This window comes from Cervus canadensis, chromosome 7 (genome assembly GCF_019320065.1).
Source record: "Cervus canadensis isolate Bull #8, Minnesota chromosome 7, ASM1932006v1, whole genome shotgun sequence".
Taxonomy (NCBI): domain Eukaryota; kingdom Metazoa; phylum Chordata; class Mammalia; order Artiodactyla; family Cervidae; genus Cervus; species Cervus canadensis.
Genome location: NC_057392.1, coordinates 18,520,696 through 18,538,875, shown reverse-complemented (window position 1 = coordinate 18,538,875; position 18,180 = coordinate 18,520,696). Strand labels below are relative to the sequence as shown.

The 18,180-nt window shown below is 43.3% G+C and overlaps 1 protein-coding gene and 1 non-coding gene across 2 annotated transcripts in view; one reads left to right on the top strand and one right to left on the bottom strand.

Annotated features, from left to right (window-relative positions):
- Positions 1-18,180, top strand: part of DSCAM (DS cell adhesion molecule) — an 806,431-nt gene that overhangs the window by 31,042 nt on the left and 757,209 nt on the right. The gene's annotated exons all lie outside the window — the stretch shown is intronic.
- Positions 13,935-14,006, bottom strand: TRNAF-GAA. Its single transcript has one exon. It is a non-coding gene; the product is annotated as a tRNA-Phe (tRNA).

Genomic DNA, 18,180 nt, shown 5'->3' with positions numbered 1-18,180 from the left:
TTTCTTGGATAGGTAGCCCTGGTCACTGGTAAAGAATCCACACACAGAAGGTGTTCAGTGTTAAATGAAGTGGGGATGGAAGGAGAAGGATGGTGCATAAGGCTTATTCAATTGCAAACCCCTGATTTCCTTTCCTGCTTCAATGGGAAAAGTCGCATTTGTACTTCAGTTCTAAATTTTATTCTACATCCAGAAAAAAGCTTTTTCTTTTAAAATAATTGGTCATTTAAATATAACAATGTCTCATTCCAAAGAAGGTCTATTTTTATTTTTGGTTCAGCCCTGTTTTTTTGTTACATAAATTTAGTGCTATCTTAGACTTTATCATTTCTTCTGAAAGTGATGTTTTAGAATGAAGAATGTTTCAAATGCCTTGCCACGGTTAACTAACTGCAGTCTTGGTGAATTGGAGAAGCATATATGAAGTTGGATATTTGTTTCTAGATCTTCAGTTAACCTGGGCTATTCTCAGAGTAAATCATTCTGTTCCTGTTGGAGCATGGAACCATGGAACGAACATGTTACTTGGCTTTCTTTCTTTCTTTCTTTCTTTTTTAAAGGAAAAGCAGTGCTTGGCTTGGGGAGGGTCTGCATGCATGCAGCTCCCCCCCACCCCCACCCCCACCCCCACCCAACCTTGCAGGGACCACCTGCTGCTTTATTGCAGTGGAGGCCTGGGAGCATTTGTCACCAGGAGGTTTGTGAAGTGATGAACTGTGCAGCATTATACTCCTTTTACCTTCTTCCCTCTCATATAAATGATGACAAATTGCCTGGCTGTAAATTTGAAAGTCCCTAAATGGCATTTTTGTCAAAGCCTTTAGAACAAAATGCTTACTCGGAGAGATTTTTAAGTCTTGGGAGACAGGGTGGCAGGGAGCAGGCCTAATTATTATGCATCATGACACAATGCATTATGCATCATGCTTGCTTTTCTGCTCTTTAAACACTTGTTATGGATGATGAAACTAATTTAAATGGACAAACAGGGCGCGCTCCTGCACATTTTCCCTGTGATGTCATATTTTTCTTCCAGGGGGTTTTCATCTCCAACTCCCATAGAAACCCCTCAAACATGCACATTTTAATAAGACACTTTAATAATTAGCTTCGAGATAATTGTCAGTCGAGGGAAAATAACCTTTTATCAAAGGTGCCTTGAAAGTGCCGTGTTCATAGACGAAACAAGTGATCTCATTTGCATCTATGCTCGCTTCCCTTTCCTCCTGGCATTTATATGGAATAAGATACTGCAAGTGGGGAAGAGAGTAAAGGAGGAAAAGTGTGGGTGTGGAAGGTGAAGCTGGAGCTGTCAAATAGTTAAGACAAATGGGGCTTAGAGAATCCTAATTAAACCTGAAATTGCTTAGAAATAGGAAGTATGTATTCCTAATTGTTGGCACCAGGAAAAAAAAATCTAATTTACTGCATATCTTTAAATAAAGATAACCCATTATTTGGCTTATGAGATTTCAATCCTTACCCCTTGCAGAAGTGAGTGTAGTGACTTTCAGTGCTGTGAAATTCACCTTCAGTGTTCAGTGTGAGATGTAATAGAGAACATCAAAAAGCAGCAGTGCTGGCAAATATGTATAGATTTGGGGGTTTGTATTTCCTTCTCCTGGATGTATTCTCGTTATATCTTGGGAAAGTTTTGGTATGTTTGAACCCTTAGAAGTATAGCATCAGAAAAGTAAAATGAATACAAGTGTATATTCTCAAGACTCAAGGTATATATTCTTAAGAAAGAAGTTCGCTCTGCAGGCAACCCTGTCATGCTGCTTTCAGAGAAATGAGATGCTCTCTGCTGGGTTAGCACTTGGGTATCTAGGATGGTGCTAAGGGTCTCTGACATAGGTGATACTTGGTTCTCTCCTGTCATGATGATCACCACCCCCTTTTTATAATTTTTTTTTTTTAATTTCAGAGACAGTAAAAACTTCCAACATCTTGATATCCTGAATTCATCATCACACGATTTGGGTGCAGAGTTAAGGACAAACCATAGTCATTTTTTTTTTTTTTCCACTTCAAGCCACACTGCCACTCTCTCTGTAGACCTTTGGCTTCCATTTATTTAAAATACACATTTATAACTAATGAGAACCTACTGTATAGCACAGGGAACTCTACTCAATGCTTGACCTAAATGGGGAGGAAATCTAAAAAAGAGGGGATATCAGTTCAGTTCAGTCTCTCAGTCATGTCCAACTTTTTGCGACGCCATGGACTGCAGCATGCCAGACTTCCCTGTCCATCACCATCTCCTGGAGCTTGCTCAAACTCATGTCCATTGAGTCAGTGATGCCATCCAACCATCTCATCTTCAGTCATCCCATTCTCCTTCTGCCTTCAATCTCTCCCAGCATCAGGGTCTTTTCCAGTGAGTCAGTTCTTCCCATCAGGTGGCCAAATTATTGGAGTTTCAGCTTCAGTATGTATGTATATGTATAACTGATTCACTTTGCTCTGCCGCAGAAAGTAACCAAACATGGCAAAGCAACTGGACTCCAGTAAAAATTTTAAAAATGCACATTTAAAACAGGAGCTTGACCCTTAATAAGGCTTCTTTTGCTGCTTTTTAAGTTGTTTGCATGGTAAATTGGAAGAAGTGATAAACTGGGGGAGTTAGAACTGCACCCTCTATTCCTGGTTGGATCTTATGAGCTCTAACCAGGTGGCCTTATCTGTGGTGATGGGGATAAGGATGAACATAGGACTTCCCCAGTGGCTCAAGTAGTAAAGAGCCCACCTGCCAATGCAGGAGACAAAGGAGATGCGGGTCTAATCCCTGGGTTGAGACGATGCTGTGGGGGAGGAAATGGCAACCCACTCCAGTATTCTTGCTTGGAAAATCCCGTGGACAGAGGAGCCTGGTGGGTTACAGTCCATGGGCTTGCAAAGAGTCAGGCATGACTGAGCACCTGATGGATGGATGGATGGATTGATAGATGGATGGATAAGAGTGATAGTTACAGTCTATTGGGAACTTCCAGTGTGCCAGGTGCTGCAGTATCATCTTTGATGATCATATTTAACTTGCATAAAAGTCCTTTGTTTCACAGCTCTCTGCCCTTTACAGATAAGCAAATAGAGTCAGGAACGTTGGAAAAAACCACCCAAGATCACTTAGGTGAGTGTTCAGGTCAAACCATGTCTTCCAACTCAGGACCAGTCTTTTTGGCCCAAATCCCTGAAATCTGGCTCATACTGATTCCCATTTTACCTCGTGAAGTTGTTGTAAACATCCAATCAAATGGTCTCAGTGCAAATGAAAATACCCTGGAAAAGGAAACAGAGTTCAGTGCCTGTCACACGGCCCTCACTGGCACTCTCCAAGGATTTCTTTTGTAAGACAGACATCATCTCAGATGCCCTAGAAGACTCTGGTGCTCATTAAGCGGAAGAGATTCAATTAGTGTTGGAGAATTTTATTTTTTCATTTTTTTCCAGCCGACGTTGACCTTATCCTGGAGATAAAGGGATGTCCATTTGTTCCTCTGTACTGAATGGGGTTCTGAGTCTCAGAGGTGAAGCAGCCTGCCTTCGCAGCATTATCTGTGCCAGCCCAGGTTGTAGGCTCCAGGAGGGGAGCCTGCTGGGTGAAAACAGCCTTATCTTCTGTCAGCCTGTCCATTCCTAGTTGTCCTGAGGAAATTCCCCAGCAGTAGGCTCCTTCTGGTACACCAACACAACTTAGATTGAAGTTGCTTTGTTGTTGTTGAGTCACTAAGCCATGTCCGACTCTTTGTGACCCCATGGACTACAGCATGCCAGGCTCCGTTGTCCTCCATTATCTCCTGGAATTTACTCAAATTCATGATGCTTTTTAAATTTTTTGTAACTAGGAATCAACAAAATGGCCACAACTTGAAGGTTGAGGTTGATGATGGTCGATCTCTTTGCTCCACTCGGCCCCTAAACCCTCAGTTTTAACTGCTTGCCTCCATCACAGGGTTGCAGCATTTGAGCATTTTCCTTCATGTCATGTTTAGAAGGTCTGATATGTATCCTCTCAACTACTTGTCTTTATTTGTGCTAAGTCGCTTCAGTTGTGTCTGACCGTTTGTGACTCTATAGACTGTATCCCTCCAGGCTCCTCTGTCCATGGGATTTCCCAGGCAAGAACCCTGGCATGGGTTGCTGTTTCCTCCTCCAGGGGATATTCCCAAGCCAGGGATCGAACCTATGTCTCCTGGATTGGCAGGCAGATTCTTTACCACTAGTGCCACCTGGGAAGCTCCTGTAAATTATCATCACATTTTTAAGCATTCAGTTGCCTCAGGAATTGCTGTTTTCCATTAATGAGAATCTGAGATCAATGGACCTTCCTAATAGTTTCCATTACCATTAAATAATTGATGGTTAGTTTGTGAAGCCTGGATATTTCAGTTATCTGGTCTACCTCCTGTTAACTAGCTTGCTTTGTTGCCTCTTGTGGATGCTTTTAGTCTTTTTTTTTTAATTAAAAAAATTGTTTATTTGCTTTTCGCTGTGCTGGGTCTTTGTTGCTGCTCACAGGCTTTCTCTAGATGTGGAGAGGAGGGGCAGGCAACTGCTACTCTTCATTGTGGAGGATGGGCTTCAGTAGTTGTGGTGCTCAGACTTAGTTGCTCCTCAGCATGTGGGATCTTCCCAGATTGAATCTGGGTCCCCTACATTAGCAGGCAGATTCTTATCTGATGTACCACCAGGGAAGTCCCAATTCTCATGTTCCTATTTTTGCCTGTACAGCTGCAAGGATGTGGTTCCAAGTTAATCAGGTCTATAGGGCAACATCTCATGTTCTTCTTCCATTTTATCCTCTTCCTCAAGATTGATCAAAGTCTCAACATCAGTGAACTGTTTATTCATCAGTTACTTCTAAGGCTTTCATACCAATGCAGTAGAGATAATCAGCTCCCTCCTCATCTATGCACAACTTTATGTGAGCTTTTAAAATAGGGATTAAGGAACTTCCCTGGTGGTCCAGTGATTAAGATTCCACCTTTCCAAAGCAGGGGGATCAGGTTCTATCCCTGGCCAGGGAACTAAGATCTCATATGCTGGTCACTGAAGCCAAAAATAAAAGTAAAAAACAGGAAAAATAATATAAAAAGTAAAAATAAAATGGGGATTAACTGTAACTGAGAGAAAGCAGTCTTTCTTGTTTCATAGCACGTCTTTTCAGGAGAGATTTCAACACTTCTAACTTTGGTCCTTTCTCTACTATACCAAAAGGTGGGGCTCCCACCTGGTTGTGCTTAAGATTTCACCGACACTTGCACAGCTTGAAGCTGTTTTGTTGTTGTTCAGTCGCTAAGTCATGTTCGACTCTTTGCAACCCCATGGACTGTAGCACTTCAGGTTCCCTGTCCTCCAGTATCTCTTGGAGTTTGCTCAGATTCATGTCCGTTGAGGTGGTGATGCCATCTAACCATCTCATCTTCTGTTGTTTCCTTCTCCTTTTGCCTTCAGTCTTTCTCAGCATCAAGATCTTTTCCAGGGAGTCAGCAGTTCGCAACAGGTGGCCAAAGTAGTGGAGCTTCAGACAGCATAAGTCCTTCCAATGAATATTCAGGGTTGATTTCCTTTAGAATTGACTGATTTGATCTCCCTGCAGTCCAGGGTACTCTCAAGAGTCTTCTCCAGCACACCCGGCCCCTAGTTTTGGGGCACAACTAAAGCTATTTTCAGCACACTTCATTTGCATTCTGGTAAACAGATGCTTATTAGGGCCTTTGCTGTCTGCTTCCTCTTGGATGAGATGATTGCTCTGTGGCAGCAGTGGATTTCAACTGTGTCTATGAGACCACTGGAAAAGTACAAGTGTCCTAAAGATTTGATGAATCAGGCTGCCCTGCCACCCTGTCTTCATGTGCCAGTTATTTAGATTGATGCCCATATGTTCAATCTCCTGGACTTCTGTTCTCTTGACCAACCATAGTCTTTAGGGCAAAGAGATTTGGCTTCAGATTCGATTATTTCATTCTCTAGTGTTCTATGGAATGAAATGGTATTTCATTTCTGCTGGTTTGACCATATCATCTTTATTATACCTTTTAGTGTATATTTGGCTACATTTTCATACAAATTTGCTCTTTGTTTATTACTTCACTTTCTGTTATCCTCCTTTCTCTCTTTTTGCACTTCAAAGTCGGATTTCTCTAATGGTATGTCAGCACTAATTGGCCCCATGTTCTTACCTTGTATCCCCTCAGCACCCAATCTGCACACACCAATCAGCCTTTCCCTTCACTCAGTTTATTGCAAAGTCACCAGTAGCTTCCTGCTACACGTGGTGGATGGTTCTCCATCTTCACAGTCGTGTTCAACACCAGTGACCTCTCTTTCCTCATTGCAGCAGTCTCTTCCTTTGGCTTCCAGCTTCTCTTACTCTTCTGCTTTCTCATGTTTTGCTGGTCTCTCTCTCATTCTGCTTTGCCAGCTCATGTACAGCCTTTCAGTGTTAGAATTTCTTAATGCTCAGGTCCAGTCTCTTATCTGTCTTTATTCTCTGCTCTTTTCATGGATGGTAACATGCACGCCCATTGCTTACTGCATCTAGCTCTAACCTGAGTTTCAATTGACTAGATGTATCCACTTGGAACTTTCAAAGTCACTTCTCAAGCTAATTATTGTTCAGTCACTCAAGTCATGTCCAACTCTTTGCAACCCCATGGACTGCAGCACACTGGGCCTCCCTGTCCTTCACTATCTCCTCAAGTTTGCTCAAATTCATGTCTGTTGAGTCAGTGATGCTGCAGTTAAATTAAAAAATAAATAAATAAAACTTCACTCCCCATTTAGTCAATGACACTTTCCATAGATACCTTAAAACCTTTTCTTGATCTGTGGTTCTTCTCCCTGTAAGCCGTCTCTTCTATCCTCTAGTACCAGGAAACTGGGGGACAGAGAAGGGATGCTCTGTTTTCACTGAAGTCCTGATGCTTCGAGTGGAGAACATGGTGAGTCATATCCAAGACCAAGTGGACCTGTAGGGACCCAGAGGCCTCTCCTGTGTGAGACACTGTATGAGTGATCAGGAAACCCACTCTGTGTGGCTCAGCATGAAGAGCTAGGTGGGAGATACAGATTTCTCGAGATGAGAAAGTAAGGCAGGCTTGAGGAGCGACCCACAGCTGAGCTGGTTGCCCTCTGGTCCGCAGGCTCCCTCGGTCTCTCTCAGGTGCACTGACTTCACCCTCCCTGTCTACTCTTGACCTCCCTTCTCTTCTTTTTCCTGGACGCACCTCGCTCTTCTTCTTGACCCACCAGCTCTGCCACAATGTCAAGCCCCCTTCCCAGTTCCTATAGAAAAAATTCTGTCCTTGTTTAGGCTCATTTTGGGGTGAAATTGAAGTCTTGTTATGTTTTTTTCTTCATGATTTATGTTGGTGAGTTTGTGGGAACAACTAAGTGAATTAAAATTCAACAAGCATTATTAAGCTTTTGGTAGGTATCAGATACTTTAGTGCATGAAGTCAGGATTTATTTCTGAAGGGTAAAAGTTTTAAAAAGAAATGCTCATTTCAAGTGATGGCTCTCTAAAATGCAGAGCTGCAGATACTGATTTTGGGGTTCTGGCTGATATATGATGTCATGGAACTGAACTTCAGTCCACCTGTGCAAATTACAGTAAAATCAATCTACTGACATGGTGTTTATTACAGGGTCAAGCAAGGAGAATAGGCAGTTTATGCTCAGAAGACCTCAGCTCCCTGCTGGCTTTCAGGGAAGAGTTTTTAAAGTCGATATTAGGGGTGAGCACTGTAGGAGGCCTGGTCAGCTCGTGGACATTCTTCTGATGTGTTGGTGGTGAGATAACAGGGTGGCACTTAGGAGTCAAGATTATCAACCTTGGGCTTCACTGGTGGCTCAGCTTAGAGCATCTGCCTGCAATACAGGAGACCATCCAGAATGCAAGAGACACAGGTTTGATCCCTGGGTCAGTAAAGTCCCCTGGAGAAGGAAATGGCAGCCCACTTCAGTGTTCTCTCCAGTGTTCTCCAGAATCCCATAAACAGAGGGACCTGGTGGGCTACATTCCATGGGGTTGCAGACAGTCAGACACGACTTAGTGACTGAACAACAGCAAACCCTCCTGGGTGCAGTCCTGGGGGTGTGCGATCCCACTCAGGGACTTTTGATGGGTCTAGTCCCAGCTTCATCAGGACCCATCACAAGTTCCTGAGTGAGATTCTTTGTTCTTCCTTGTCCCACAAGCAGAAGCACGGTAACACTTAGACTAAACTTAAAAGCAGCTTCAGCTGTCTTCTTTGTCCACATGCTTAGCCATGTGGGGTGTAATCTGACAGCTTTAGCAGAGGAGCCAGCAGCCTCTGGCAGTGTGGAGTGGGGACGGATGGCTGCCCCTTCTGGAGCGCCACCGTCATCTGGCTCGAAATCAGGAAGCGACACACATTCACTGCTGCTGTATTTTTTCCCCCAAAGACTGACTTGCTGGGTCTTTAGCTAAATGTCATATCTGCTTCTCACACCCACGTCATCACATTTTCCTGCATCACGTACATGGGGATGCTGAGGGGAAGCATTTTGTGAAAAAAATTTTTTTTAAAACATTATTTTGATGTCCAGAAAAATGCCTTTTTAAACTTCCGCTGGAGTTCAATTCAACAAATAATTATTGCATGCTCACTGTAGTCAAGAGACTCTGCTGTGGATATAACAAAAATGAAAATGCCAGATGGCAAGAAGCACTAGTCTCAATGGGGACACAGACACACATCAGTTGACTGTAGTCCAAGGCAGGGTGGGGTCTGTCCTGGGTAATCACAAGGCTCATTTTATTGGCTGTTTATCTACTTTTTAATTGTGTTTTAATTTAATTATACATTAGCATCTTTTTTGAGGCATAATTTACATAGCACATGACTCTCTTGTTTAAGTACAATTCACTGATCTTTAGTAAGTTTTATAGAGTTGTACAAATACCATCAAAATCCAATTTTAGAAATATCTTAGCAAAACATTTCTCCACCACCCAAAAGTATTTCTCATGCTTATTTGCCTTCACTCCCCATCCCCACCCTCAGCCCCCAGGCTTGGGCAACACCTCTACTCAACTTTCTTCTTTCTTTTTTTTTTAATTGAAAACATTCTTTATTGAAGTATAGTTGATTTACAATGTTGTGTTAGTTTCAAAGTGTTTCACTTATTTATATATATATATATTACACATATGTAATAAATATATATATGTATATATATTCTTTAACAATCTAGGTTGTTGTTCAGTTGCTAAATCATGTCTGACTCTGCCACCCCCATGAACTTCAGCACCCCAGGCTTTCCTGTCCTTTACTATCTCCTGGAGTTTGCTCAAACTCATGTCCACTGAGTTGGTGATGCCATCCAACCATCTCATCCTCTGTTGCCCCTTTCATTACAGGTTATTACAGGATATTGAATACAGTTCCCTGTGCTATACAGTAGGTCCTTGTTGGTAATCTATTTTATATATCATCGTGTGTGTATGTTAATCCTCAACTCCTAATTTATCCCTCTCCTCCTTCCCTTTGGAAACAGACTATGTTTGTTTTCTATGTTTGTGAATTCTACTCTCCTTCTTTTATAGAGTGGTCTTTTCTGTATATTTCACACAATTTATGGTCTACTGACTGGTTTCTCTCAGAAACTATAGTGTTTTTAAAGTTCCTCCATGTTGTAGCACACATCAATCCTTCATTCCTTTTTATTGCCAAATATATTCTATCATACGGATGAACCACACGTTGTTTACTCACTCTCCAGTTGATGGACATTTGGATGGTTTCCGCTTTTGGCTATGAATAATCCTGCTATGAAAATTTGTGTACAACTTTTTGTGTGGAGATGTATTTTCATTTTTCTTGGGCCTGTACCAAGGAGCAGACATGCTATGTCATGTGGTAAACTTATGTGCATCTTTTTAAGAAGCAATCAAACTGTTTCCAAAATAGATGCACCATTTTACATTCCCACCAGCTGTGTTGTAAGGATTTCAATGTCTCCACATCCTTGTCAACGCTGATATTGTTTATCTTATCTATTACAGCCATTCTACGGGGTGTGAAGTGGTATCTCAGAGTGATTTTAATTTGCATTTCCCTAAAGACATACTGTTGAATATCTTTTCATGTGCTTACTATCTATTTTTCTATATATTTTAGGTGAATGTCCCTTCAAATCTTTTGCTTATTTTTTCCTATTTTTAAAAATCAGGATATAGTTACTTTACAATGTTGTGTTAGTTTCTGCTCTACAATGAAGTGAATCAGCTGTATGTATACATATCTCTCCTCCTTCTTGAGTCTCCCTCCCAACTCCTCCATCCCACTTCTCTGGTCTAGGGAGAGGACTGAAACTTTCCAAGGGGCGTGGACAGGAGAACTGTCCCCCAGAGAGTGTGAGGGTGGGAGGACCAAGAACCTGTGATTAGGTTGACAGTAGTTAAGGGTAATAAAAAAACCAAGGACATAGCACAACACTGTAAGTCAACTATATCCCAGTAAAAATGAAAAAAACAAATAAAATTGGACAAGCAAAAAAGATCAAGGACAAGAACCAGTCCCCTAGTAGCCATCAAAAGGCTCTGGAGGCTGACTTGGAAGGAAGCAGGTATGAGAAACCTGTGTTTGGACTGCAGGCTTGTAGGACACAGACTTTTTCATATATAAAGGAATTTGGACACCATAGGGTTATGTGGTCAACAGAGTTCAATAATAATAAACCACTAATCAAATATTTATAATGCTTTTCATTATATATTACTTTGGGTCTGCTATGCAAGACTAATTTCTTATGAAGATGAAACTAATTGGAATCTAGCCCTCAAATCTATTTATACATATCCTAGCACTCATAAATTTTTTGGACGTCATGACTGTCAAAATGAAGGATGAGTTTTGACTACCTCTAGAATTTGGAAATGAATGATGTCACTTTTTACCCAAGGTCATCCAAAGCTATTTGTGTAGCAATTCTCATGTGTAATATGCAAGCTGGAATGCAACTTTCAATATCAATCAGGTTATCCACTAGGTAAACTTGGAGAAATGAGTATGTTGTTGTTTAGTCGCTAAGTTGTGTCCAACTCTTTACAACCCATGGACTACAGCACACCAGGCTTCCCTGTCCTTCACCATCTCCCAGAGTTTGCTCAAACTCTTGTCCATTGAGTTGGTGGTGCCATCCAACCATCTCATCCTTTGTTACCCACTTCTCCTCCTGCCCTCAACCTTTCACAGTATCCAGCATCAGGGTCTTTTCCAATGAGTCAGCTGTTCGTATCAGGTGACCAAAGTATTGGATCTTTAGCTACAGCATCAGTCCTTCCAATGAATATTAAGGATTGATTTTCTTTGAGATTGACTGGGTTTGATCTCAAACTTGGAGGAATGAGTGTGTTGGTCAGCGTGTCCTGATTGAGCATCTGCTGGGTGCCAGGCACTGGAGAAATCAGGTACCACCGACATGGCCCCTGTTTTTGTGGAGCTAATTAAACAGATAAATCAGTAATGGCAGTGTTGTGGAGTGTGTCATTGGCAGAGGAGATTGCATACTGGGAGTGCACAGTGGAGCGTTTAGTCAAGCCTGTGGGTCAGGTGGAGCACAAGGCCCAGCCTCAGTTGTGGCGAGGCTGAATGTTTGGAGAAAAGATCAGAGGGCGGGAGTACCAAGGATGAGGATACACCAGGCGGGATCCCTATAGGAAATAGATGGTGCTCACAGGTGAGAAAATGCCAGGAGTATTTAATAAAGGCACTGTTTTTGAAGGTTTGGGCTGGATGTCAAGAGAGCACAAAGGCTGGGCAGTGTCCCGAGTCCTGTGATGGTTGCCTTGTCACTGTCCACAAGCCTGGTGGGTGCAGGCGAGGATGTAGTGGGTCCCAGTGCCTGGAAGGAGAGGCCCACTTCCCAGGAGGAGTGATCTTTGGTTGGCAAATGCAGCAAGCTAAGGAAACCCATCAGGAAATGAGCCGGGGGTTAGTGACCGCCTCGACTCTCCTCCCTTCCTCTGATCTTCTGCGAGGGCTCCCACTGCCCTGAGCCTGCAGAAGTCAGAGGGTGTGGGCAGCTTGGCAGTGCCCTCAGTACTGGTCAGCCTCACGGACCAGGAAGCAGGTGAACAGGGGAAGTGGACAAGGAAACAGAAGGGATCGTCCCAGAGAAAGAAGAATGACTCAGACAGGACTGGAGAAGTAGATGGTGGTCCGTTAGAAAGAGATGGTTGGCTCAAATTAAGGTTACGTTTTGTTCAAAAAAGAGGCTTCCCTGGTAGCTTGGACTGTAAAGCGTCTGCCTACAACGTGGGAGACCGGGGTTCGATCCCTGGGTAGGGAAGATCCCCTGGAGAAGGAAATGGCAACCCACTCCAGTATTCATGCCTGGAAAATCCCACGGACCGAGGAGCCTGGTGGGCTACAGTCTGTGGTGTCGCAAAGAGTTGGGACAACTTCTCTTCTTTGTTCAAAAGCCTTTGGGCAATTATTAGAGTATTTAAGCAAAGGAGTCATGTGATCATGTTATTTTCAGAAGATAAGGAGGTGTCAGAGTAGAAGATGGATTTGAGGGGAGCAAGATGGGGTTCTCGAAGGCCATTAGGAGGTCATTACCACTCCTAGAAGAAAGGATGGGAGCTTGGACTGCCAAGCAGTGCAGCTGGGAAAAGGGAGCCAATTCAAGGTGTGTTTAAGGGAGTCTAGTGTGGAAGGCTGGGTGGATGTGCTTTTCCCTGATGCAGGGACCACTGGAGATGGAGCAGTTTAGGGGTGGGCGAGGAGAAAGCGTAGGCTCAGGTGTGGCCCTGGTCAGTTTGAGATGCTGTGAATGCATCTGAGTGGAGTATCAAACAGCAGATGGAAGGGTGGATGTGGAGCTCGGGGGACAGGCTTGGGTCAAGCTAGTGGAGAGCTGGTTGATAGACCTGATATACTGTCATCTGGGCCAGGGCGTGGCCACCACCTCTAAGAGCAAGTGTTCAGTAAGATGAGAGAAGAGCCTGAGTGAGAATCCCGGAGAACACCAACATTTTGGGATCTGGCCCAGAGATGTGACTCAGTAAAGGGAAATGAGAAGCGATGGCCATCAATGGCAAATGTCAAGAGGACGGGGGCAGGAAGTGCCTTGGGGTGGGAGGTGGAGCGACTGGGGAAGAAGAGACCAGACCAGCGACTGGGGAAGAAGAGGCGTCTCCTCAGTGTAGGTTTACTGGGAATGGGGAGAAATGGGTCAGTGGTGGGAGGTGATGGGATCCAGGGGGAACCCTGCTCAGTGAGGGGCCAGAGCATATGGAAATGGTGAGAATCGGTGACCACCAATTAGACAGGGACCCAGGAGGGATCAGGTCGCAGGAGAAAGGCTGGAGTGGAAGAAGCCTCACTCCCCGGCAGAACCTTGTCCCCAGGCTTTCTCACCCTCGGGAAGAATAGCCTCTGTGCTTCTGTTTAATGGAGGTTGGCAGACTTTGGGCTTTTCTGACTCTGAACTAGATGCAGCATCAGCAAGGCCACCTCCACAGTCTGATCTTCACACCCCCTCTCACTGTGGACGGAGCCGGAGGAGTGCCTCGTGTAACATGTCATTGTCTCCATCCCAAAGTGAGGGGAGGAGGGACCTGATCCTGGAGTGTTTGGAGACTTGGTGATGGTGGTGAGATGGGTAAAGGCATTTTTTCACTCTTTTCTCCTCCTTTTTCTAAAGAGGGAGGGCAGATAGGCTCCTGAGAGCAAGGGGTCTGAGGCTTGGGAGGTTAGAAAAGGTGAAAAGACCATGACCTTTACTGGAATGGAGCCTGGGTAGGTAAGTGCCTGGGTCTTTGTGGTGGTGGTTTAGTCACTAATTTGTGTCCGACTCTTGTGACCCCATGGCCTGTAGCCCACCAGGCTTCTCTGTCCATGGCATTTTCCAGGCATGAATACCGGAGTGGGTTGCCATTTCCTTCTCCAGGGAATCTTCCCAACCCAGGGATTGAACCTGGGTCTCCTGCATTTCAGGCAGATTCTTTACCACTGAGCCACAGGGAAGCCCGGACTGTGTGTTTACTGTGACACAAATCCTCCCAGCTGTGTGATTTTCTCCAGTGAAACTGAAGGGTCCAGATGTGGGCTTCCATTCTCTGCTTCCTCTCTCCCTTCCTTGCCAATCTCTCCAAGTCGGAGTTCATTGTTTTTGTCTTACTTTTCGTTGTAGTAAGTAGTTACACTAGTAATTACTAACTCCCCAAACAACTCAGTGGTTTCATGATCACAGACACACAAATGTGTCACCTTTCTAGATGATGAGGAGAAAGAGAAGGGGCAGCCTGGAGGCCTGCCGTAGGTCACTTGTGGGTGTGGCAGTGGTAGGGACATCACCGTCCTGGGGGTGATCAGCCCTGTCGCATGACCCTGCTGCATTAAGGAACCTGAAGGCCCCATGTTTGCCTTTACAGATTTTCAGTCACCTCCACCGGTGACTGTAGTCACCCTCTGTTGTTTTCTCAGGCGTGGGGTGGGCGATCAGGGTGGCACACTCGGCAGAGGGGCGTTCTCTTGCTTTTACTGCCTTCTTGGCAGAGACAGGCCACACGGAGGCAAAGGCATCGTTTGCATTTTTTAAGCAGGAGCCACTGATCACATCTGTATCTGCCAGATGGCAGTTGTGCTGTAATTGTTCTTAAAAACATACGTGTTTTCAGCTGTGCATCCCTTCTTGGAGACTTGGGGAAACAACAGGAAGTTCAAGAATGAGTATTTCTTTTCCTCTCAGAAGCCCACTTATCTGACTTACTTTCAATTTAGTGCTTCTGAAGAGAATCGTAGCGTGTCAGGACTTTAAAACATCAATACAAATGTACCGAGTTGCTGCTCTAAGAAGAGGAATTCTGTGGGCTGGGACTTCTTCATGCCCAGAGCCTCTGAATATTTTCTTATGTGGCCAAAGAGATTTTGCAAATGTATTTATTCATTTTTTTATTCATTTTTAATTGGGGGGTGATTGCTTTACAATATTGTGTTGGTTTCTGTCATAAATCAACATGAATCAACCATAGGTATACATATGGCCTCTCGCTCCCTAACCTCCCTCCTACCTCCCACCCCATCCCACCCCTCTAGGGTGTCACGGAGCACCAGGTTTCAGCTGTCTGCATCTACAGCAAATTCCCACTGGTTATCTATTTTACATATGGTAATGTATTTATTTCCATGTCACTCTCTCAATTCATCCCAACCTCTCCTTCCTCCACTATGTCCACTAGTCTGTTCCCTAAGTCTTTATCTCCATTACTGCCCTGCAAATAGTTTCATCAGTACCATCCTTCTAGATTCCACATATGTATATGTGTTAATATACGATATTTGTTTTTCTCTTTCTGACTTACTTCACTCTTTATAATATGTGCTAGGTTCATCCAGCTCATTAGAATTGACTCAAAATATGTTCCCTTTTATGGCTAATATTCTATTATGTGTATATACCACACCTTCTTTGTCAGTTCATCTCTCAATGGATATGTAGGTTGCTTCCATGTCCTAGATATTATAAATAGTGCTGTAATGAACATTGGGGTACATATGTCTTTTTCAATTATGATTTCCTCATGGTTCAGATGGATAATAAACCCATGAAAAGATGCTCAACATGGGTCATTATTAGAGAAATGCAAATCTAAACTACAATGAGGAATCACCTTACACTGGTCAGAATGGTCATCATGAAAAAGTCTACAGACAATAATTTCTGGAGAAGATGTGCAGAAAAGGGAAACTTTTGTAGTTGATGGGAATGTAAATTGATACAGCCACTATGGAAGACAGTATAGAGATTCCTTAAAAAACTAGGAATAGAACTGTACTGTGCTAAGTCACTTGAGTCATGTCTGACTCTTTGCAACCCTATGGACTGTAGCCTGCCAGGCTCCTGTGTCCATGGGATTCTCCAGGCAAGAATACTGGAGTGGTTGTCATGCCCTCCTCTAGGGGATTTTTCTAACCAAGGGATCTAACCTGCATCTCCTGTGGCTCTTGGAGGCAGATTCTTTACTGCTGAGCCACGGAGGAAGCCCAGGAATAGAACTACCCTATGCAAATGTATTTTAGTGAAGGCTCTGGACATGGAGAGATTCTCCTGGACTGTCTATTAGTTTTGATATCGTTACATCAAATCTAATAGATCCTTCTGAGAGGGAGTGGGGAGACCAGTGGGGCAGTAGGACATGTGATGACAAAGCAAGAGATTGGAGTGATGCAAGGAAGGGATCACAAGCCAAGGAATGTTAGCAGCCCCAAGAAGCTGAAAAGTTCAAGGAGATAGATTGCCGCTGGTCCTCCCACCCCGTGGAGCCTCCAGGGAAAGCTCAGGGAAGCTTTTTTCCCTGGAAAGCTCCAGGGAAACCTTTACTGACACCTTGACATTAGTCCTGTGAAAGGAATCTTAGACTTCTGGTCTCCAGAACTGTAAGAGAATACATTTGAGTTGTTTTAAGTCACCAAATTTGTGTTAGGTCATGACAGTAACAACAAGACACTGGTATTGTAGGGTAGTTTATTGTGAGATTTTTTTCCCATGTGTTTTACTCATCAGTTACCCTGATGGTTGGTTTTCATGTGAGAGGATGGGGGGGTGATGCATGCAGTAAACTAGAGTTGATGTGTTAGCTCCCATCTCAACCTATTGACAGTGTAGAATCAGTTAGTGAGGAGGTACCACCCAATCTAAAACTCAGCAGTCTGGTCCTGTCAAGCAGCTCAGTCCAGAACAGAACAGGTGTTCTGGCAAGAGAGTCACTGATGTGGTAAACACAGACTTTGAATGAAGCACAAGGAACCTCCTACTGGTCCAGCTTTCTCCTTATATTTATGAATCAACATTGTCGTTTGCCTACAAACACAACTCCTGATAAATGTCAGCCTAGGGTAAAGACATTTGTCTAAGATACTATCTCACTTTACTCTTGAATGTAGCATATCTCAATGGCTTAGGCTATAACTTTATAAGATTGTGAAGAATATCTCTCACACTTATGCTAAAATCTTTTCTCTAAACGGTTCCAGTTTTAAACCCTTAAAAATTTTTCACTGTTTGTTATCGTTTTTCAAATTGAAAAACAACATATTATGAATGTAAAATTTGTTAAATATTTGTGCACAAGTAAAAAAGACAAGAAAACACTTGTAGTTCTAGAATGTAGAGATATATACTGTTAATATTTTGGGATATCTCTTTTAAATATTCATCTTATCTGATTTTTTTTACTGTTTTCTGAACATTTCCCACGTCAATATGTATTCTTCTATAATTTTATAATGGTTCAGTTCAGTTCAGTTCAGTCGCTCAGTCGTGTCCGACTCTGCGACTCCATGGACTGCAGCATGCCAGGCCTCCCTGTCCATCACTACCTCCCGGAGTTTACTCAAACTCATGTCCATTGAGTTAGTGATGCCATCCAACCATCTCATCCTCTGTCGTCCCCTTCTCCTCCCACCTTCAATCTTTCCCAGCATCAGGGTCTTTTCCAGTGAGTCAGTTCTTCACATCAGGTGGCCAAAGTATGGGAGGTTCAGCTTCAGCATCAATCCTTCCAATGAATATTCAGGCCTGATTTGCTTTAGGATAGACTGGTTTGATCTCCTTGCAGTCCAAGGGACTCTCAAGAGCCTTCTCCAACACCACAGTTCAAAAGCATCAATTCTTCGGCGCTCAGCTTTCTTTATAGTCCAACTCTCACATAGCATTCTGTTTTATTATATGTAAATATATGTCTGCAATTTATTAGCCAATCTCCCTGTTGTGCCTTTAGGTTATTTTTGGAATTTTATTGTTGCCTATTCATGTGCTTTGCCCATTTCCTTTTTTTTCATATGTTATTTGAAAAATAAGTTTGTGATCTTTTTTGTTGTTGTGTTTTAGGGTTATTAATTTTTTTTTTTAATTTTTTTATTAGTTGGAGGCTAATTACTTCACAACATTTCAGTGGGTTTTGTCATACATTGATATGAATCAGCCATAGATTTACACTTATTCCCCATCCCGATTCCCCCTCCCACCTCCCTCTCCACCCGATTCCTCTGGGTCTTCCCAGTGCACCAGGCCCGAGCACTTGTCTCATGCATCCCACCTGTGCTGGTGATCTGTTTCACCATAGATAGTATACATGCTGTTCTTTCGAAAACACCACCCTCACCTTCTCCCACAGAGTCAAAAGTCTGTTCTGTATTT